The sequence below is a fragment of the Lissotriton helveticus genome, chromosome 2_1 (assembly GCF_964261635.1).
Source record: "Lissotriton helveticus chromosome 2_1, aLisHel1.1, whole genome shotgun sequence".
NCBI lineage: Eukaryota > Metazoa > Chordata > Amphibia > Caudata > Salamandridae > Lissotriton > Lissotriton helveticus.
This window is the reverse complement of record NC_136059.1, coordinates 1,708,554,061-1,708,577,766: the sequence shown is the minus strand read 5'-3', so window position 1 is coordinate 1,708,577,766 and position 23,706 is coordinate 1,708,554,061. Positions and strand designations below refer to the sequence as shown.

Here is a 23,706-nt window from a genome sequence, read left to right as displayed (position 1 = left end):
GTGCTCACTTCCTATCAACAATTTTCTTTTTTCCACAAATAGAGTTTGCACCTTACTCCACACCAGTATTATATAGTTCAAGGCTCACCACGGGTGGAGGAATCCCTATTAATCAGGGTGCTTATGATCTTCAATTGGTACAGCACAGGACAGCAAATGCTCTTCAAATGCAGTTCTGTGTTTCTTCAGAAGTCTGGGGTGAGCGCTCCAATGCGTGTCCCACTACAGAAGCATTCACTGGAAAGTATGTGCGATTTTGCACAGACACATGTTGAATACACTTCCTGTTTTCCGTAGTATTGCGGATTCCAGTCTTTGAGTTATCGCTTCAGGAAGTCGCCTACAGCAGCTTTTCCTAAACTGTGACACATTCCCAGGGGGTCCGTCGGACTTGAGTGCCTAACGTAAGAGGTGTGAATGTACTCAGCGCCTGGGCGGCAAGACCACAATACAATCTGACCCCCAGGCTCACAGCACATGAGAGGTGTGAATGTTGCTGGCGCCGGGGCGGCAAGACTGCAATGAAATCTGGCCATTCACCCTTCAGCTATAGGTGCAAGCTGCAGGGGGATTGCCCTTATATTGTGTTATTCACTTCTGCCCATCACCCGACGCCGAGATTGAAGAGCATTGGAGGCTGGAGCACATCGAACGGGCAGGAGGGCTCTTCTTCTGGAACTGCATGTAAGTGTTTAATTTGTGTGTGCGTGTTTGTGTGTGTTTCCCTCGTTTTTTGTGCCCTTCTGCCCTCTGTGCCACTCATTTTTCCCTCGTTTTTTGTGCCTTTCTGCCCTCTGTTCCCCTCGTTTTTTGTGCCCTTCTGCCCTCTGTGCCACTCGTTTTTTCCTCATTTTTTGTGCTTTTCTGCCCTCTGTTCCACTCGCTTTTTGTGCCCTTCTGCCCTCTGCGCCACTCGTTTTTCCCCCCGTTTTTTGTGCCTTTCTGCCCTCTGTTCCACTTGTTTTTTGGTTCCCTTATGCCCTCTGTGCCACTCATTGTTCCCTCTTTTTTTGTGCCTTTCTGCCCTCTATTCCATTCGTTTTTAGTGCCCTTCTACCCTCTGTTCAACTCATTTTTCCCTCGTTTTTTGTGCCCTTCTGCCCTCTGTTCCACTCGTTTTTTGGTGCCCTTCTGCCCTCTGGGCCACTTGTTTTTCCCTCGTTTTTAGTGCCTTTCTGCCCTCTGTTCCACTCATTTTTCCCTCTTTTTTTGTGCCCTTCTGCCCTCTGGTCCACTCGTTTTTTCGTGCCCTTCTGCCCTCTGTGCCACTCATTTTTCCCTTGTTTTTGTGCCCTTCTGCCCTCTGTTCCACTCGTTTTTTTGTGCCCTTCTGCCCTCTGTGCCACTTGTTTTTCTCTGTTTTTTTGTGCCTTTCCGCCCTCTGTTCCACTCATTTTTTGTGCCCTTCTGCCCTCTATGCCACTCATTTTTCCCTCATTTTTTGTGCCCTTCTGCCCTCTGTTCCACTCTTTTACTGTGCCCTTCTGCGCCACTCGTTTTATCCTTGTTTTTGTGCCCTTTTTGCCTCCTGTTCCACAATTTACACCTCCTTACAATGGCTGTCACTGCTTAACTGTGCTTTGCCCAGCACTTGCGTCCTAAGCAAAGCTTTACTTAAAAACACATTCATATAATGCATGCCTCCCAAGGCACTGCTCGCGCCTCTGACAGGTAATCAGATACTTGGGTCCCCTCTCCATTTCACATGCGGTGGGGCTAAATTCAGGCATGTTTAATTAATCCCAGTAGAGGCAGGCATACACCACACTTTTCTCACAATGTGCCATGACGTTGTACTTAATTCCTTCAAATGGGTGCTGTTACTCACTGCTAGTTTGTTTAACCCCATTAATGCTTGTTAGATCTGGGGGTCTCTAGTTGGCAATGGTATTCACCTTTGTCCAAATAGGGACCCTTACTTCTAAGTCAGGATAAGGGGATTACACTCCTTAATAACCCCTGCTCACTCCCTTGGTAGCTTGGCACGAGCAGACAGGCTTATCTCAGAGGCAGTGTGTTAAGCATTTGTGAATATACACAGTAATACAGTGATAACACTACAGATGGACACAACACAGGTTTTATAAAAATAGGTATTCTTTATATAGACTTAAACACAAGACCACAAATGACAAAAAATCCACAATATTACACTTAAGATTACTTAAAAGATGATTAGAGTCTCTTAGATCAAGTTGCTGTTAAATGCGACACAATTCTCAACAAAGTACCTGGATGTGTAACGCAAGGTAAACAAAAGGCTCGCAAAAAGGGGAGATGCGTCGGGTCCGTGATCCAGGGGAATGGTTGCGTCCTGCCTCAATGCTTGCGCAGAGTAGGGGACACGTCGTGAGCCTTACCGGTGGAGGTGATACTTAGATTCTAGGCTTGCGGGCCCATTGTGGTGCGCAAGATGGCGCCTTGATGCGATGCGATGATCCAGTTGCGATGCGAGAAGATGGCACCCTTAATGCGATGATGCGATGACGATGCGATGACGCCCTGGCAGCCTTGCGGCGACTCTGTACTTTGGCGCCGCGACAGGCCCTGCGACGCGCTTCTCCGGCGATGCGATGGCGACTCTCTCAATGGCGTCACGCTTCTTCGGCAATGTGACAGCAGGCAGCTTCGATGAACACAAGCTTCCAGGGAGATGCGACGAAGGCTCGCTTCTCCGGCGTTGAGATCATTTCAGCTGCGGCGGCGACACGCTTCTTCTCGATGCGTCGCGCTTCCAGCTCCCAGCGGCATGCAAGTGACTGGAGTCAGAATTCCCAGCAAGGAAATTCAGGAGGGAGCTGGAGGTGAAGTCTTTTGGCCCTGAGACTTTAGCAGGAGGCAAGCACAGTTCAAGTCCTTCGAGAATATTCTGTAGATGAAAGTCCTTACAAAGTTCCTTCTCCTTTCCCTTGGCAATGACGCAACCACTGCAGACCAACCAAGCAAACAGCATACTGGCAGAGGGGCAGTCCAACTCCTGCAGCTTCCTTGGTTCTTCTCCTTGGCAGAAAGGTTTCTTGTTCCAGAAGTGATCTAAAGTCTGTGGGACTGGGTCCCAATATTCATACCCCAAAATCCTTTGTTCTCTAAAGGCAGAGAGGCCTCTGCCTAGTTCAAACCAGTTCCTGAGCACTTTCTTGACATGACTTTCTTCTTCCTTTCATTGTGCAGGGCAGAGGCATCAGCCGCCCCATAGAAGGTGGAGCCAGCACAGGGGAGGGGAGATACAGCTCTGGAGCACTCTGATGACATGATTCCTCCTCTCCTTTTACAGTGCAGACAAGCCACAGGGGGTGGAGCCAGCATGGTAGAGGGAAGGCCCAGCCCTATTCAGGTCCCAGGTGCACTCCTCCCTTCCATCTGGATGTAAATATCTCTATTTACCACTGGCTGTCCCAGACTGTCTCCTGGAATTTCCCCAGCCCTGTCACACACAAACCCAGGCAAGGAATACACAACTCAGCAGAGGCGGGCTTAAATGGTTAGGCAAGCAAATACCTACTTTCTAAAAGTGGTGTTTGCAAACACAGAATATTAAAATAAACTTTACTAAAAGATGTATTTTATTATACTGAGTTCAGGCATACTAAATTCGAATTTCTACCATGTTCCCTGAGTCAGTTAGGATTGTAAGAATGTAGCAATCTTAACCGCCCATTCTGGCCTATGAGAACAGGTAGCCTTCAATAGTGAAAAACGAAAATGGCTGTAATTCACTATTAGAACATGCTACACACATCAGAGCATGTCCTACCTTGTACTTACAATGCACACTGCCCTTGGGCCTACCATAGGGGTGTCTAATATGAAGCAAAGGGAAGGTTTAGGGACTGGCAAGTGGGTGCACTTGGCCAAGTCGACATGGCAGTGCTAGACTGCACACAGGCCTTGCAATGGCAGGCCTGAGACATACTTTACAAGCTGCTTATGTGCGTGGCACAATCAGTGCTGCAAGCCCCCCAGCAGTATTTGATCTACAAGCCCTGGGCATACATGGTGCATTGCGCTAGGGGCTGACAGTAAATCAAATAACCCAATTGTGGAATAACCAATCAGTACATCAATTTAACATAGGGAGCACTTGCACTGTGGCACTGATTAGCAGTGGCACAGTGCCCAAAGCATAAATCCAGAAAAAACATATCAAAACAGAGGAGGCAATCCGTCAAAAATGGAAGGGAGACTCACGCCAATGATATCAGGTCTAACAATGCTGCATAGAATGTTCTTCTGCGAACCGTTCAGTAGACCAACCTCACAGTCTGCAGCCTGTCTGATGGTTAGAGACACTGGGTTGAGCTACGGGTGTCCACTTATCCTCCTTAAACCTATTTTCTTCTCAAGTCATCAATTTTTCTCCTTAATATTTCACAGTAAATTCACATCTTCTTTAATTCTCCTTCCACGCATAGGTTCTTTCTCAAGTCATCACCAGTGTTGTAAATAAAGATGACTCCTTGCAGGTTATATGATGTAGGTGTATTTAAGGGGATAACACTTAGTTACAGGGTAACGGTAATGGCCCACGAGGAGCAGCATCCTTGCTTCTCAGCGCACTCTCTCCAAATGACATTCACAGCAGCCAGGCACTCATCAACATCCATGACCTCACACAAATGCACACACTGGCTGGGCAGCAGGGACTTGGAACTATGGAAAGGATGCCAAGCAACATTCACTAGTCACAGCACAATTGCACACCAATATCAAGATAAAGTGCATCCAGCTGTGCGTGTGCACCCAACAATGGTCGGCAAGCAATAAAGCACAGGAGTAATTACAGCTAAGGGATGTTTGTTGATGGTTAGAAACACCTGAGCAGTATAAACGCAGGTAGACACACACTCATAAGTTAGAACGAAGAAATAAGAATAGCCAAAAGATTAATATATGCATTAAGCAAGGCTTGGAAAAGCTTGAGAGCATATCACAGGTCAAGGAAGATGAAATCAGGGAGAAAGGGTAATCCACCAGTAGCTTGTTGAGCATAGAATCCAAGCTACATTCAGGTGCCGAGAGAAAAATTACATTGCTGAAGGTGTTAAATGATGCCTATAGACCTAGTAGGATCACAGCTCTGAAACAAAGGCCACCATCTTGTCCGGGAGCTACTAAGCTTGAAGGACAATGGAACAGGTTTGTTACACCAACCCTGCATATGTTTTTCCTGGAGGGACTAGAGAAGGGGATTAGTTTCCGATTAAGCCTCAACCAGGGATTAAAGCAACCATGTCCATGAGCACAGAGGTTTAAGGCTTAAAGTGGAGTAAAAATTGCTCAGTTCATTAGGGTCTTACCCAATATTATTGAAGCAGAGTGACCACTTTCTTTTTTAAATCTACAGAAACTAAGTCTGCCGGAATTTACACACTCACAGTTTATGTGAAAGAAGCTGTTTTAATAGCTAGAATAAATGTTAGACCTTTTGCCAGGGCATAGATCATCTGTGGATCTTAATAAATGGTGACCCTGGTCGATAGTGCCAAATATTCAACAGGCACCAGTATAACTACTCAACTGGTGAAAGGAGAGCTTGCATTTTCCCATTGCACAATCATTAGTGATTCAACAAGGATTCTGAACAATGGCAGTTTTTTTAGTTTCTGGATTTTATGTTTTCTGAATACGTGTATATTTCTAGGTATAAAATAGTTCAGGGTGTTATCAAGGTGCTCTGCAGGTAAGGTGGCACCCCACCCCCATGGGATTGAGGGTAGAAACAACATAATGATGTGGCAGGGGTACACAAGAAAATATGCACCCACACTTATATCAATTTATAAACAAATAGTGAGCAACTGACAATTTAAATCATACTGGATTATTGATATCCCGGGTCCCGGAAGCTGAACGGGTTCTGAACTATCATGCATCAACAATACCGTTTTTGTTTGCAGTTTTGAATCATGGAAGCAGTCAGAAACTACCGTATCAACCTGTGGTTGCCTTAATTCTCATATCAGAATATTCTTAAAGGTGGAACCAATTTCATTTAACTACTTACAATGGGAAGCAGTAACCTCTGCCCTACATGAACTGAGCCAGAAATAGAACCATTCACAATATGTCTTAACCACTAGTATCCCAAACAACGAAAGTAGTCAGACCTCACCCTGACCTGGGAAAGGTGTAGTTAAATCCTTTAAGTGGACATCTCGCTTGACTCTTGGAGTGCATTGCATGGGGTGGCCTAGGTAAACTTCTTCCTTTGTGATTGGTATTGTTAGGCCTCTTGTTCCTGCAAAGTTCTAAACAATGAACACCCCCATACGTAATGCGGTGCAGTGCAACTCTCTGCATATATTAATTGTTAATGCTCTCCTGAATGTATGTGTTTTTTCTGAGCCTTAACAACTATTGCAGAAGAACTGGGCTTCACTTGATTCTCCTAAACATTTACCTCTTGCATTCAAGGGGTATTCCGATTGTGCATTATCAATGAGAATATTGTCCTTAGGTGATCCCGGTCAAGCAGAGGCAAATCAAATCACCAAGCCACACAAGTGCCTGAGGGGATGCAAACACTCTATTAAAGCCAAGAACATTGCAGAACCAGTGCAACCCAAGGAATGAATTGCGTTCTGAGGTGAAAACTGGTGAAAACAGGTGTTTCTCATTACATCATTCACAAATGATGTCACAGAAACAGATCATACTGAGGTAATAGGACAAACATAAGACAACAGCCTTAAAGATACACATACATAAAAACCGTTTGAACAAGAGATGGTGAGGATATTAGAATCCATCATCAAGAAAAGGTGATACCATTCCAGAAAATAGTAAACATATGTCTCTAGAATTGCATGAGAAAAAGAGTAGACAACAATCTACAACGTGTCAGGTAAAGGGTTGTGACAGTGTTACTTATTTATACTTACTAATTTAGTCAGGTACAGAAAGCACAGAGTGATGAAGGATATATAGCGTTTCCAGAACAGCTTTGAACAACCAGCCAGAGTGTGCAAGCCTCTCCTCCTTGTCTGTGAAATACAGTTCTGAGCTCCCAGAATTTGTTCTAAGTTCTCATTGTTTCACTGGTATCTAGCTATAACCTCAACCAATCACAGCAGAAAGAGGAATGAGGATACTACCCAAGCAGACAAATGAACTATCCATCAATAAGATATATGACCTGGACTAATCCATAACAAATGTTTAACAAAATGCAACAGCAAAAAAGCCATATCCAAGCATCTAAAGGACAGAAAAACATTGTAAATGAAACAGTGTCTCATAGCAAGGGTAACTCATATTCCCTGCATGTTTTATGGTTGTGTCCCCTGTCCTGTCTGCCCGAACTGCATCACCATTGATCCTGTTTTTTTTTAAATGTTGGTCACACTAAACCCTTGTGCATATGTTGACCTAACCTTATCCTGAACGAGGAGGGGTGCACCAAGAGCCTCCTAAATTACATGGGACTACCATTCCTGCTGCGGGTTTCGTGCGTGGAGTGCAGTGGTGGCAGGATACCATGTTTGGGGAATAATAGTGACGGGCCTATTTACCTGTGAGACATGAATGTATGCTTACAGTCCTTTTGCTGCCCACAATGAATCCTGAATCCTGAATGCGGACATCCCATGCATTGTACATGCATGTGTATGCTTGGATTGATTATGCGCCATGCATGTGATATACAGGCCTGCGGGTTCCATTTTGGAAGCCCTCACCATGAACTGAAGTACAAGGAGTAGGAGAGGTTGGCTTCCTGAGACAGGAAATATATATTGCTTTATGTCTCAGATGGGGTGGGGGGCACCAGACACTATAGTGAGGAAAGAGGAGACAGGCTTTCTTTAGAAGGGCCAGGGCCTTTCTGATATATTGGGCTGTAGTTTACTCTGACTGGAGCTACTGTTGGGTAGATGGCAGAGGGTGCAGGGTGCAGGGTGAGGCCTGCATTATCTGTTTGCCTGCATTATCTGTTGTCAGGGAAAAGAGAACTTTGAAGAGGCCCAGATTCTTGTCTCTCTTCCTGATCTCTGTGAAGAGGGGTCATAAATAGCTGGGCGCAGTGTGCTCACACCTCTTTGTACTTCTGAGCTCGGAATTCCACCTGGAATCGGTCCTGTTGGCAGAACATCATCACAGACAAAGGCTAGGTCTGAAAAGGCGGTATAGAAAACAAGGTGGTCCTTGACATAACTTAATCATAACATTAAATGAAACACTTATTTGATTTTGTATGGGATTCAATCCTGCAAATGAAAAGGAGAAAACACACAAAAAGCCAAATGCATGTATAATTTTACAGTACCCAAAATAAATGTGAAAATGAAGTTGTCTGGGGCAACATAATTTGCAATTTATTTACATTGTATATATATAAATGGAGACAGTAAAGGCTGGGGGTTACTGTCAGGTGCAGTAAGAAGAAGTGCAGAGGTAAGTGCTCAAGTGAAAAGGGAAAGGAGTTCAAGAAAGTTTAAAAAGAGAATTCAATAATTTGTATTGAGCTAAGGTCCAATTCTCTTAGCAAAAAAGAGAAGTCCTGCCCCAAAAGTCTTTTCACATAATTAACTGTAGTTATCTATCACAGTGTCACAGCATCTGTGCAGATAATCAATGGGAGGGGGCAGCAAGGGTGCTGCAAATTATGTTGCCCCAGACAACTTTGTTTTAAAAATTATGTTGGGTACTGTAAAATTATACATGCATTTGGCATTTTGTGTGTTTTCTCCTTTTCATTTGCAGGATTGAATCCCGTACAAAATCAAATAAGTGTTTCTTTTAATGTACTCAGGGACTATTAAGCACTCAAGGGTTGATGTTGTAGCGACAGTTAACATTCCAGAGGCATGGGAACATCCCCTAGAGTCTGATCTGAAGGAGGAATTACTGGACTGTCCTGGGTGCCAAAATATCCTGCCTGTGAGCAAGGAAAGGAAACACCAACTCCGCAGGAGGAGCTGATAGATGTGGGGGATGCCATCATTGACACTGGCATAGGGTCTGCCCGAGAGAGACACACTAACAACAGCCCTGAAGGAATTGCATTACTGCTGCACTGGGGAGTGCAATTTCTGCCATTTATCCCAACATAGCTACCATGGCACGTAGAGATGTGTGTCTTAATGACAGGCCTGACTGTAGCCAGGTCATGCGCCTGGTGGCAGCCTGTGTGTCCCACAAGAGGACTGCATTACGGCAGCACTTCTAAAGTGTGTTGTTGGGATGGAACTGGTCCTGAAGACCAAATGACCAAAAGAATTGCCATTGGGATGCCTCATTAAGAATCAACATCATTGCCTCAAGGCACTGCTTCAGAAGATTACACCAGGCAATGACTGATGCGAAGAACAACGACCTACAGGTATGTTATCATCACGAGGCGTGTGCATAACTTGCACAATTCACTATATCTAAGCACAAAATGCATCAATTTTTAGCATCAGGTCACATTCAACAAAAGCACTGTAAATAACAGCCTCTCGAGTTCTGTAGTGTGCGTGGCTTTATGATAAATTCTGATGAGTTAACAACTAAAACATGAAACAATCTAGACTACAATTGTTTATGAGTTTTGTCCACATGCCTCCATAAATTCATGGAATGTCTAATCATTCTTCTACTCATATGTCACTCATTCTGATAATCACTAGCCCATCATCTTCTTCTTCTAAACTCTAGTTTCTGCCTCTTGTTTCATGCAGTTTCATCATCTCCTGTTCTCTTTGAATCTCCTTGTCCACTAGGCCCTCAACATGAATGAAGCTCCTTGACATGTAGTCAGTTGGTGTTCCTGCTCTCCAAACCATGTGCCACACAGGTATGACCTTGTGTAGCTCCCATTTTAATCCAGGACCTAAGGGTCTTCCTCTCCAATAAAGGCGATTATGCTGAATCTTGTAGGAGGAAATGAAATGTACAGGCATTTTGAAAGTCTGAGAGTGGAGGGGACAAATCTTCCCTAACACCTTCAGAATGGTTTAATTTCTCTGATGGTAACACTCATAAGCCAAGTGACCTCTCTTGGACCAGAAATTCCCAACCACTAGTGAAGCTAGCAGCCAGGCTTTCATTTTAGCCATTTTAACACTAGCATCTCACTAAATTAGTGCCACTAAAGCGTTGAGCAAACAAACATTTGGAATGGAAATTCAGTCATTTATAATTAAGGGAAAGAAGGACAACTTATTTATTCCTAATATTGGTAAAATGCATCATTTTCTAACAATATCATATTTGTTTTGGAGCTTTGACATTTAAGAAAAAATATTGTTCACAATCCTTCAATTTATCTGTTTATACACATGATCTAATTGACTTGGATGAAATAAAGGTTTTAGATGAGATCAGCACTGCCAGCACGTGTTTCGTCTGAAACGACTTCCTCGCTGTGGATACAAAAAACATCAGGATATATTCTCAGGTTTACAAAATATCAATAGTGAGTCAATCACTCCTCTAAAATCGTGTCCTTAAAAAACCAAAGACATGACGTGTTTGAGTAACATAAAAAAAAGTGGTGCATCATATTGCGTACCAGACTAGCCCCTCATATTTATAGATTAAAGTTTGGAAATGTTAAAAGAACACCAAACATATCCTGCTATTCAGAAAGAAAGGTATATATGGAAGTAAGTGCAACTAAAAAGAGAAAAAGATGAAAGTATCAATCCAAACAAAAAATAATACCACCATAAGAACAGAAAAAGCAAAAGATAGCAGGTGAGATGAGGAAAGGTTTACCCGCTTTTTGGTAGCACCAAAAGTTCCTACCACTTGGAGTATGTATCAATTGATAACAATACATGTGGATCTAGAAGATAAAGAAACATTGGTAAACACGAGAAAGAGTTAAACATAGTTTCATCTGACCTGAGCTGGATGACAACGACTAGGCAGATATGCGAACCGCAGTATTTTAAAGATGTACGCTTACAATGTACGAGTAAGTCACAGGAAAATAGAGTCCTTGATATGCTGTAATGATCCACTAATCCAAGATGATATTATTTCACAAAAATAAACAATTCATGGAAAATTCATGGGCAACCCCCTTGATAAGGAGTGTCTTCTGTAGGTAAAACATATGAAAGTTTAAAGCAAGCTTAAGTATGGAATAAGGGCCAAGCAAGATGCCGGGCCCTTATTTCAAGATTCAGTAAGGTAGTATAAAACTACATATGTATGGTAAACATGGTAGTATCAAAAAGCAAGTGTCAGGGGCCTGAGCAGAAACAAAGTACATTTATCATACACAGGCCAGAACACTATTGCTCTGTTTGTGACAAAAGTAAATCTCATAATCACAATTAAAAAGGTGTCGAATGGACTAGATCAGCAGTGACTGCAAGCTCAACATTAAAAATTAAGTTCTGGCTGTAAAGTGGAACCTTTTCTCTGGTTGCGCTGGATACTAACCATATCAGTATGTCGTAACCAAAAATGTTATGCTGCAAATCCCACCGTGTTAGGAAACAACACAGTGATCTAAAAACACCAGCATTATATGAAAGCAGTAACCCTAGTGTATAGCAAACAATAATATTTCGCCGCTAAAGGTCCTGAAAGGCACTTTAATATGAATTGACCATAGGCAAATAAACATAATTGGGCCTCATTATGATGTCGGGTGGACTCACATCCGCCCAACACCGTTGCGGAATTGGGTCAGCAATCCAGACCGCAGTATTAGGATGCGACCGCACGTGGTGCGGTCGCACTCTCCCATTTCCTATGGAAGAATGTGCTGCCATTTGAAACCAGCCGCAGCACAAGCTCTCATAGAGAAATGGTAGTTTTTGTTAATCCCTACACCGAAGGCCACTGTTGCAAGGGGGCCCTGCTAGGGGCCAGAAAAAGTCACTTTCCGGCAGGCTTTTCATGTCGGAAAGCCCGTCATGGAAAGCCTGTGGGAAACCGGCATTGTAGTCCCGAAAGCGGAAACTGCATCCTTCAGTGATGATGTGCAGGTTCTAACTGGCCGATGGGCTCCTTGAGCCTGTCGGAAGCCAGCCGGTATGACCGGCTGATCTCACTTCTGACTGCCGTCATTGTAATGTAGCAGTCAAAAGTGAAACCGAAGATGTTGGTCAGAAAGCCTCTGACCACAGGTCACAGGCTTTCTGAAGGACATCAACTTGAGAGTCTAAGTTGTTACGCTAGCCAAAGTGATAAACATCAATGGTGAAAACAGGAGAAAAATAGATAAATTACCGTACCAGTTCTGCTCGTACGTCTGGGCCTCACATGCAAGTCATAGGACGCTGGAAAGGGGTACTCTGGCTGCTTCTGTGTTGATAATGAAAATCCATGCTGAAAGAAAGAGGACCAATAAAAATACAAGAAGGTGAAAGGATTGAAGCGGCCATCCTGTAACATATAAACAGTCACTATAGCTGTGGCCAGTACAGTAAAGCAGAATGCAAAGGATTAACAAATAGTTGTCTTAAAAATCAGAAGATTAAGTATAATTGTGGACATAAGAGTAACCACAACTGCCTATAAAGCTCAGTACAAAAAAGCATTAATTTCAGATAGAGGAAATTAATCCACACCTTGTCGAGAGTTATTACAATGTAAAAAAAAAGGACACCATTATGTAAATAGAAATGCATATGTAAAAATCATTTAAAATAATATGAATTTAAAAGAAAATTGGCTTCTTGTAAATAAATTGGAGTCGGCACAAATGTGAAGGCAGACTAAATATTTTGTAGAAAAAGTATAGTTCATGAATCTATATATGCAAAATACAAACAGGCAAAAGAATGTAGGAAAGAGAACATTTCAAGGAGTGCTAGAAACATGGGGGTGTAGAAACCTAGGCCTGACCCGGAAAATACGTAATCTAGGACCAATCCCACATTAAGCATGCCCTCATAGTGGGGGGAGGATTAGTCTGAATGTTCTTTGTTAATCACAGCAAGGAGTGGAGGCAGTGCACCATGTTTTGTGACCAGTCCTTTTTATCTGTGTTAGTGAGATTGAGACATATTGACCCCTTGATGGTAGGTTGAGGGATGGGACAGCAGTTTCTATTTTTCAATCCGAGGTTGTAAGTAAGGCCTGCCCTTTTGCCTGTCCTTGATTGATGCTTAAGAAGCCTGATGACCGCCAGGTGCAGAAACATCACACATCTTTGTGCCCATGTTGTTGGTGGTCCAGATCAGAAACTGCTCCGGTGTCACCTTCTCTGAAAGGCATGAACTTACAGAAAGATTGTATGGCGAGCACTCTCGGATGGACACTTAAAAGATAAAAATCTGAAATGAGTTCTGAAGTGTTTCAACATCACTGTCTAAAACATTTTACGAAAATTGGAATCCAAACCACCTACATTGTTCCAGTTCCAAGTTCTTTACGACTGATAGAGCGGAAATTTCAATTACGCTTTTAAAGGCGAGCAAAAACAAAGCATGACAGGTTTTGAGACAAAAATAAAACAAGCATTTGCAATGCAATAGGTCTCACATTAATTAAGTTTGAGCTATTGGCATTGCTAAATAGTGCAACACCAATTGCAACAAAAGTCTTAAAATTGTAGGTCAACAAAATGTGTATTTATTTGTGTAGCATTGGTGGCATGCTGCACTTTAGATGAATATGTTTAAAAGTAAAGTGTGCCATACTGCGATTGCTACAATAGTTAATTGTGGATGCGTTAACAATTGATGTGTGCACTGATGGCTGGTGGTGTGTGTGCCTATAAAATTGTGCACTGATGGCTGGTGATGTGTGTGCCTGGTGGAAGTGTGCACTGCCGGCTGGTGGTGTGTGTGCCAGGTGGAAGCGTGCACTGTCAGCTGGTGGTGTGTGTGCCTGGTGAAAGCGTGCACTGATGGCTGGTGGTGTGTGCCTGGTGAAAGCGTGCACTGATGGCTGGTTGTGTGTGTGTGCCTGGTGAAAGCATGCACTGACGGCTGGTTGTGTGTGTGTGCCTGCTGAAAGCATGCACTGACGGCTGGTGGTGTGTGTGTGTGCCTGGTGAAAGCGTGCACTGACAGCTGGTGGTGTGTGTGCCTGGTGAAAGCGTGCACTGACATCTGGTGGTGTGTGCCTGGTGGTAGCGTGCACTGACGGCTGGTGGTGTTTGTGCCCGGTGAAAGCATGTACTGACAGTTGGTGGTTTTTGTGCCCAGTGAAAGCGTGCACTGACGACTGATGGTGTCTGTGCCTGGTGAAAGTGTGCACCGACGGTGTGGGTGTGTGTGTGGTTGTGTGTGTGGTTGTGTGTGTATGTGGTTGTGTGTGTGTGCAGTTGTGTGTGTGTGGTTGTATGTGTGGTTGTGTGTGTGTGTGTGTGGTTGTGTGTGTGTGTGATTGTGTGTGTGGTTGTGTTTTTTTTTTGTGGTTGTGTGTGTTGTGTTTGTGGTTTTGTGTGTGTGTGGTTGTGTGTGTACTTGTAGTTGTGTGTGTGTGGTTGGGTGTGGTTGTTTGTGTGCGTGTGGTTGTGTGTGTGGTTGTGGTTGTGTGTGTGTATGGTTGTGTGTGGTTGTGTGTGTGGTTGTGTGTGGTTGTGTGTGTGGTTGTGTGTGTTTATGTGTGTGTGGTTGTGTGTGGTTGTGTGTGTGGTTGTTTGTGTGGTTGTGTGTGGTTGTGTGTGTGGTTGTTTGTGTGGTTGTGTGCATGTGGTTGGGGGTGTGGTTGTGTGTGTGTGGTTGTGTGTGTGTGGTTGGGGGTGTGGTTGTGTGGTTGTGTGTGTGGTTGTGGTTGTGTGTGTGTGGTTGGGTGTGGTTGGGTGTGGTTGTGGTTGTGTGTGGTTGTGGTTGTGTGTGATTGTGTGTGTGTGTGGTTGTGTGTGTTTGTGTGTGTGTGGTTCTGGTTGTGTGTGTGTGGTTGTGGTTGTGTGTGTGGTTGTGGTTGTGAGTGTGGTTGTGGTTGTGAGTGTGGTTGTGTGTGTGTGATGTGTCATTTCAAATGTTTAAACATGCAAACTCTATGTTTCTTGAAATAGGATTAGTACCCAGACATACAAAGTGCACAGTAATCTAAACACAAAGTGTTGATCTGCTAGTGTGCTGGGTTTACGACACTGCCCTGGTAACATTACATGTGAAGTTTAATGGCCTACTGAAGGAGGGTGGAGTAGCGGAGGCAGCAATTAATCTCGGCGGGGAGCTCATTCATGGAAAGAAGCAACCTAACCTAAGTAAAGAGGCACCGCTCGGCAGGCGGTCATGTGAGAAAATAGCTGTTGTGTGTGAAAAGTGTGGTGCAGCTGAAAGAGTACAGAGGTGCAGAACAGCATGCCAGGTCCGTTACGTGGGGAAAGTGCACGAAAGTGATGTTGTTCTCATATCTCCGCTAAAATACCCACTGTCTGACAAGCTGGATTTGTTTTTAAAACCAAGTTAAGCAGATGAGTCTGCAGCAAAAGCCCTGTGAAAATATGAAATAAAAAAATGTTAGTGAAATGTCCAATGTCATTTTATGTAGCCTTTACAACAAGAACAAGAGCGTTAAATAAGAAACGCAAGGAAAGCGGGTTTCCTTTGCCAAACTATGCTGGACGTTTGTGAAGGCAGGAGAAACCGAGGCCATTTAAAGTAAAACGAGACCTATTGCAAATGCTTGTTTATTTACTTAAGAGCCTGCTGTTGCATAGGTGTAAATGATTATTGTGCTTATGGGGAGAAGGCACAACATATAGTGCAGCGAGGGCTTGGCTTGGAGCAGGATGAGGTTGCTATAAAAGCCAGACAAAGTGTAGGTGGGAAAAACAGATCAGCTGAAGGAGTGAGTGTACGACAGCAAAAAAAGGAGGGAGAAGAATAAATTAGTGCAATAGAAATCAGAGCGGCGAAGCTTAGGTTTACCATGGTGAAAACGGAGTTATTGTTCTGAGCTTATGTTTGCCATGGTGAAGTCTGGTATTGTTCTGAGTCAGTTGATACAATTGACCCAAGAAGCCTGAAAACAATGTTTTTCAAAATAATATAAAAAAATAACAGCGGTCTGGGCGTTGCAACCGGAAGCAGGATTGCGAGCAAATAGGATGAAACAACAACAAAGGGAAAAGCCACAAGAAGCAAAACACAGTCCCCACACCATAAGACTTTCAGCGTAGTAAATCCACATTGATCAATCAATCATGCCATTTGTATAGCGCACTACTCACCCGGGAGGGTCTCAAGGCGCTTGGGGGGAGGGGTATGCTACTGCTCGAACAGCCAGGTCTTGAGTTGTTTCCTGAAGGCGAGATGGTCCTGGGTCAGCCGAAGGTGGATGGGGAGGGAGTTCCAAGTCTTGGCAGCCAGGTAAGAGAAGGATCTTCCTCCAGCGGTGGCTCTTCGGATGCGTGGTACGGCTGCGAGGGCGAGGCTGTTGGACCGTAGCTGGCGGGTGGGCGTGTAGAAGATCAGGCGGTCGTTGAGGTACTTGGGGCCCAGGTCGTGGAGAGACTTGTGTGCGTGGGTGAGGAGCCGGAACGTGATCCTCTTGTCGACGGGGAGCCAGTGCAGGTTCCTCAGGTGGCTGGAGATGTGGCTGCGTCGGGGGACATCCAGGATGAGTCGGGCGGAGGCGTTCTGGATGTGCTGGAGTCTTTTCTGTTGCTTGGCTGTGGTTCTGGCGTAGAGGGCGTTTCCGTAGTCCAGTCGGCTGGTGACGAGTGCCTGGGTGACAGTCTTCCTGGTCTCGGTCGGGATCCAGCGGAAGATCTTGCGAAGCATACGCAGGGTGTTGAAGCACGATGAGGAGACGGCGTTGACTTGTCTGGTCATCGAGAGGGAGGGGTCCAGGATGAAGCCCAGGTTGCGTGCGTGGTCGGTTGGCTTGGGTGCGGTGCCCAGGGCTGGGGGCCACCAGGAGTCGTCCCAGGCAGAGGGCGAAGATCCCAGGATGAGGACTTCTGTCTTGTCCGAGTTCAGTTTCAGGCGGCTGTCCTTCATCCACTCGGCGACGTCTTTCATCCCTTCGTGTAGGCAGGTTCTGGCGGTGTCGGGGTCTCTGGTGAGGGAGAGGATCAGCTGGGTGTCGTCGGCGTAAGAGATGATGTTGAGGTTGTGCTGGCGTGCGATGGCTGCGAGAGGTTTCATGTAGATATTGAAGAGGGTGGGGCTGAGTGAAGATCCTTGCGGGACGCCGCAGATGACTTCGGTGGCCTCGGAGCGAAACGGGGGAGGCGGACTCTTTGTGTTCTTCCGGCGAGGAACGAGATGATCCACTCCAGTGCCTTCTCTTGGATACCGATGTTGCTGAGGCGCTGGACTAGGGTGCGGTGGCAGACCGTGTCGAACGCAGCGGAGAGGTCCAGGAGGATGAGGGCCACTGTTTCCCCCTTGTCGAGCAGGGTCCGGATGTCGTCGGTGGCTGCGATGAGGGCGGTCTCGGTGCTGTGGTTGGCTCTGAAGCCGGACTGCGAGGGGTTGAGGGACCCGTTCGTCTCGAGGAAGGCGGTCAGCTGTCTGTTGACGATCTTCTCGATGACTTTAGCAGGAAAAGGGAGGAGCGAGATGGGGCGGAAGTTTTTGAGATCGGTGGGGTCCGCTGTAGGTTTCTTCAGGAGGGCGCTGATCTTGGCGTGCTTCCAGCTCTCCGGGAAGGTGGCGGTGTTGAAGGAGGCGTTGATGATGTTCCGGAGTTGGGTTGCGATGGTGGAGTCGGCCTTGTTGAAGACGTGGTGTGGGCAGGGGTCGGTCTGTGATCCGGAGTGGATGGTGTTCATCGTGCGGGCTGTGTCTTCGGTGGTCACCGTGGTCCAGGTCGTTGGTGCCGGTGCTGGAGTTGAAGAACTCCTTGACGATAGTGAAGAGCTCTTTGCTGTCGTGGGCGTTGTTGTCCAGTCGTTCCTTCAGGGATTTCTTCTTGGTGGTGCGGATGAGCTGGTGGTGCTTGCGGGTAGCGTGTTTGAGGGCGGTCATGTTGTCGGTGGTCTGGTCGAGGAGCCAGGCTTTCTCGAGGGTGCGGCAGGTCTTCTTGGAGTCCTTGGGGTCGTCGGTGAACCAGGAACCCATTTATCCCAATTTACTTACGAAAAAGGAGAGCAGCATTTTGAAAAGGTTGCAGAAAAAAGGCTGACGCCAGCAGCCAGGTGCAGATTTTCCTCATGTTCCATGCTGCTTGCTATATATACAGCACCACACTGAAAAAAAGGCCACTAGAGTGGATGCCTGCTTTTGCCCCGGGGGAGACCATCGAGTGCGTGCTGCTACGGGAGCACTTTAGTCGGTCCCTACTTGTCTCCTGGGGCACGGTAAAGTGTACACTCGATCGGAGCAAACAAATGGGCAAAAGAATGCTAAAATATAAAGCACGGCGTCCCTGAAGCAGGCGCAGCACTCAGCTTTTGTCACTGTTCAATCCCCAGTTTTACAGGACTGCTTGTGGACTGTAAATTAGTTGCTCAAGAACTCTGATGGAAACGTAAGGCACACATTTGCAGCCAATTGAAAAACACTGATGCCAAAATATTCCTCAGGCTAGACCAATGGGTGAATGACAATATCAGCAAGCCAATGGCTGAAGGTACGAAAGCAAACAAGTGCCTAGCTTAGAGAGTTGGACCCCAACCCCCTTAAGGTGTAGAATACAATATGTTCACCATGAATAGTGTAAGCACAAAACACAGAAACCTACAAAAAATAAAGGGGACGAGGATACAAATAACACACAAATTCAGCTGCCACAGTGGAATTCAGTGTGTCCTCATTCCATGATTCCTGGTCCTCGGTCCTCAACAAATTTCTCCACTGGCCACAGAATACTCCTCTGGCCACAGGATAGAGGCATTCTTAACAGATATATGAGGAGTAAATTCCGGAAGACAGTACTTTGAGGTCCTATAAGGTACAGGCCGTGCTGTATATAAATGCATTGAGACAAGTCAGTATGTCAGTTCTGACATACTTGACTCACCAAACTTGACATGTACAAGTACTGATTAGGAAGCCTGAAGTGAAAAAAAAACAACAATGAATGTATTTAATGCCACTTAACCATTTATGAAGGTAGAAAGGCAACTTTTTTTTTAAACACAGGCGGCATTGTGGATGCCAGGATTCAACAAGCAACACTTTTAATGTGTGTGCTTCACTTAAAATGCACTTTAAAATACACTGCTTAATTAAAGGCCATCTACACATGACAAATCAGATGCAAAAGATGCAAATTCATAATGCAAAAATTAGTCACAAACGCGAAGCAAAAACCTCCAGGTACAGACAGCACGCAAATAACCTGAAGAATGTGGTCCTTTGAAATACTCAATGTGCCTTGTAAGCAGCGTGATGCAGCAACGGACTAAACCTGTGAATTGTTTAGAACTAACGAGCAGAAGTGAATCTGGAAACCCTCCCCTCCTCACTTGTCATAACGAAAGTGAAATTATGCGGTCAACTGAAGCATGCTTTATTTATATAAACGATATGGCTCCTGTCTGTTGTCGCACAGGCCGTATCTAGTCAACAGTGTGACCGGAACACTTGGAGCAGCAAGTAATATCTGAAAAATACATCAAGGTCCGAGGAAGGAGAGTCTATGCAGCCTTCATATACTTCTCCACAGCATTTGATAATTTCCTCCACAGCAAAGGACGGTCTACTTTATCGGACCTTGGCATGCCGACCATGCTTTTGGAGCTAGTCCGGGCTCTCCACTCTGATACCTGGTGTAGAGTCTTGTTGGGAGGGGAAAGAGGCCTTTCTCAAGCTATTTCTTCAGCTATTGGTTTAAAACAAGGTTGTTTATTGGCCCCTGTATTATTTTCCCTATGCATATCTGACCTCCCCTATGCCCTATCTTTGAGTGAAGGTATCGCCCCAGTATTGGGGGGTAAACCGATTGTCTGTCTGCTGTATGCAGACGATATATTAATACTGGATTTAACACCAAGAGGTTTAAATAATCGTCTGCATGCATTACATGAATACACAGTGGCCCACCACCTGAAGATAAATGTGTCAAAAAGTAAAGTAATGTGCATGACGGGAAGGAAAAAGCTGAAATATGGGAGTTTTGCTTGGTCTGTAGGTGGACAAAAGTTGGAAGTGGTAAATTCTTATGTCTTCCTAGGAAAAACAATAGTTGGCAATTTAAGTGATAAGGCCCATATAGCAAATAATACCCGGAAGGCAACGGCACAAGGCAAAAGTTTAATCTCTCTGTATAGATCTACAGGCAGAAGACACTTTGCCTTTTTGCTAGAGGTCTTCCGTGCTAAAATCCCAGCTTCCTTACTGTATGGTATTGAATTAGTTGATCTAGGAAAATGTTTTTTTTTAAATACTACGGAAGGCAAAATTGTGCGGTATTTAACCACAGTTAACACTGCCTGTACTGTGGCCGCTCTTAGGCTGGAATTTGGCCTTCATAGTAGTTGGGTTCAGGGCCTCGCAGGGATAGTGCGATGGGTTTCCAGCCTCGCAAAGGGAGAACCTGGTACTCTAAGACATCTTATTTAAAAAGAATTACTAGGAACTCTAAAAGAGCATTCTCTAATTGTAAAGAATTTTAGAATTGCAGTTGATCTTTTACAATTAGATGAATCAGTACTTTTTACACTATCTGCATACCAGCTGAAGTACACTCTGAAAACTGGCTTCCTGGAAATTAAGTTTTAAGATTGATAGGGAAGCCCGTATCTCAAAGAAAGGTGTTTCTCTGGCCATCGACTCCTGCCTAATAAGAAAAGTACAATCTTATGTTACTTGGAATCTCCCTCATGGTGTACGCCGTTTCTGGTTTTTATTGAGGCAGGATCTTCTCCCTTTGAATAATTTATCGTCCAGATGGTATGGTTCCTCAGATGTGTGTAATCTTTGTAATAATTCAATTCAGGATATGACTCATGTGCTTTTTGTCTGTCCGGCTCTACTTTCACATCGGCGTAAGTGGTTGAGACCAATTTGTCTAAAATTAAGTATCTTGTCTGCCACCGCATTCATAGATGCCATTTACAATCCACCCAATGAAATGTTTTATCACAAAATGTTTAACTTTTTTTAAAAGCTTTTTAGATATATATTAGTGGTCTATAAAATGTTTTCTTCTTTCTGTATTTTTTATTGTGATTGTATGAAAATGTATATTTTTCTTTGTTATTCTCTTATGTGGATCTCATCAGAGTTCCAAAATCATAAATAAATAAAATTGAAAATTGAAAATTGGAGCAGCACATAAGTTAAGTGAAAATAGGTTCTTGTTGATGACGTCAGCAATGAAATACCTTGAAACCTTGCCAGTTTCGGCTGAAGTGCCCCAGGCAGTTTTATGGTATTTCAAGGTGCTCCGTGGTGTCCGAGAGACTGTTGTTAACACAGACTTTAAAGGCATCCGTTTTACATTCGTATCAGGGTTTACGAACTACGTATTTCCAGTATAGCGACTACACTCGTAATGGGAGGCCATGGTGCCGGTAAGAGAGATCACGGGGGAATGCACACATAATTGATAAAGTGACTTATCTGTCTGTAGGACTGATCATAGGATTACAGTTTGTCATATGGAGCACACAGGCTGCAAACATTTATCTGTGCTGTGTGCTCGTTAGGCTTAGAGTCAGACTGCTCATATTAAAAAAGCCACTACTACAGCATCAAAACATGTTTGGAAAGCAATCATCGTCCCCAGGTCACTCACTACCATCACCTTGAACTTAGAGCACTACGATCCTGCCAACTCCACACATACAGGAGTTTATTCCGAGAACCGAAAACGTCTAAGATGGAGTGATGCTATTAGCACAATGATTATGGGAGAGTGAGAGCAACTAACCACAGCTGACAGCTCCGAAAATAACGAACGCGAGTGGTGCGCACGCGCGTCACCGCAAGTGCTCCCAAAGCGGAGACCGGCTTGATAGAACGCGCGTGAGAAACGTGAAAAAGTGATGTGCACGACGCGCGCGCCTGTGCGCGTTCTAACAAGCTGGTCGCCGCTTGAGGAGCACTTCCAGAAGCCCTACTAAATGCTCTCCGAGTAGCGCGTGTGCGATGACTCCAGCGAGACCTAAAAACGAGCGAAGACTTCACATTATAGGATAATGTTGAAAACAAAGAATTTTAGTTGCTGCATCGGAAAATAATGCAGAAAAAGGGTAGTCTAGATGATATTACGCGTATAAGTAACATAAGTTGTAATAAGTTGTGATTTATTAAAGAAAATAATAATGTCTTATTAAAGTGTGTTAGAAAATATGTACATGGTGAATCCTCACGTGATTGGTTTACCTCTAATTAATTTCAAAGTGCCTTTAAATACTAGAATAAAAAAAGAGATTTGGGAAATAGTATGATTAATCCTGATTTTGATAGTAAATTTGATCAAAAATACTGTTATGTGCAATGGCGAGTGCACTGAAATGACAAAAAGAAAAGTAGTTGCTACACTTTTATACTAAAAGATGCATTAGTGAATTTTTCAGATAATATACTCTATACGTGTGCTAAAAACAATTTACCTGAAATAACATTTTCATGTGTATTGTATTTACATGTTGGTACTTTTGAAATGTAGTAGTACCCTATTTCCATTTGAATGAATTTTCACCATGTTTCAAAATGCATCAGTAGTTATACTAGAAACTTCAACTACTTCATGAATTCATATAAATGTAAACCTATAATTCTTTATATTCTGCATGTATTAGCCTAACTTAACATAGGCTAAACTTTACTCATGAAGTTTTCTGCTTCGCTATGCACGTGTGAGATAATACCTCAATGTAACCGTTGTCTGTATCAAGTTCTTTTCTTTCTTAAGATTCTCATGTAGTGTATTAGGATTTTGTTATATTCTCTTACAGTTTGCAGGACACTTGTCTGGGACACTGCCCTTTAGAACTGGCACTAAAGGCTCTAGCATTGTGTAACGTTTCATATAACCGGATGACTTAACAACTGCATAATGGTGCCACCTATTTCCTCTGCATTTTGTGTCTTCTTTAAGTTACCCGGTCTACATTCAACATGAACTGACCAATGGACTGAGTGGTCTTATCAATGAAGTGACTCCAGGAGCCAGATGAGAAAGTTTAAAGGGATTCATTTTTTGAGTGAGACTCTTGTGCAGCTGATGGTGGTGATGGATAGCTGCTGTTCTGAATACATGCAGATTACGAACTGACCGATGAGATTTGCAGAACATTTGATTCAGACTCAAATGGCTTCCTTTCCAAATTAGCGCATAGGCACTGGGGTCACTCTGCCAGCAGCAGCTGGGCTGCATTTTGTCTGTACCGCAAGAAGTCTGTGCATGAGAAGATGCAGGCCGCATTCAATTTCCTACCTCCTCCTTGAAGAAGACAATGAGTAGCACAGGTCTCCACATGCAGCTAGAACAGAGAATTGTTATGCACTGACTCAAGCGCAAAGCATTTGAAACTGATTTTGCCCACAACCACTATGGGATAAGATTAAAAGGAACTGATTTTAGATTTTAAAGCTATAGGGAAATATTATCTGCACCTGAGCCTTATTCATTCCTCTACTAGAGACTGCTGGGGAACTATAACAGATATGGTCATCCTGCCGGAAGTAAAACATACAGAGAAATTATTGAACGAAAGGGGTAGCACTAAGGGGGGTTCAATAGCAATATAAAGGAACACCCTTCATCTGCAAACTGGATATTGGATTGTGTAGTATTTCGTTCTGCTGTGCGATTAAAAGTACGTTCCTTTTTTAAAAAAAAATTTATTAGACAGTTATTTAAGAACAACAGGTTGTAGTGAGCATTGCGCAGGAGGAAGCATTGTAGTCCTCCTGCAGGGAGCCTCTACATCACTGGGTAATCTTGAGTTGAATGATCCCCAGT

At 44.2% G+C, this 23,706-nt stretch overlaps 1 long non-coding RNA gene across 1 annotated transcript; it reads right to left on the bottom strand.

Annotated features, from left to right (window-relative positions):
- Positions 1–9,638: 9,638 nt before the first annotated feature.
- On the bottom strand, positions 9,639–12,270 carry LOC144819912 (uncharacterized). The gene is made up of 3 exons (XR_013607621.1): positions 12,174–12,270; positions 10,699–10,768; positions 9,639–10,343 (listed from the first exon to the last, which is right to left on the bottom strand). It is a non-coding gene; the product is annotated as an uncharacterized LOC144819912 (long non-coding RNA).
- Positions 12,271–23,706: the final 11,436 nt, after the last annotated feature.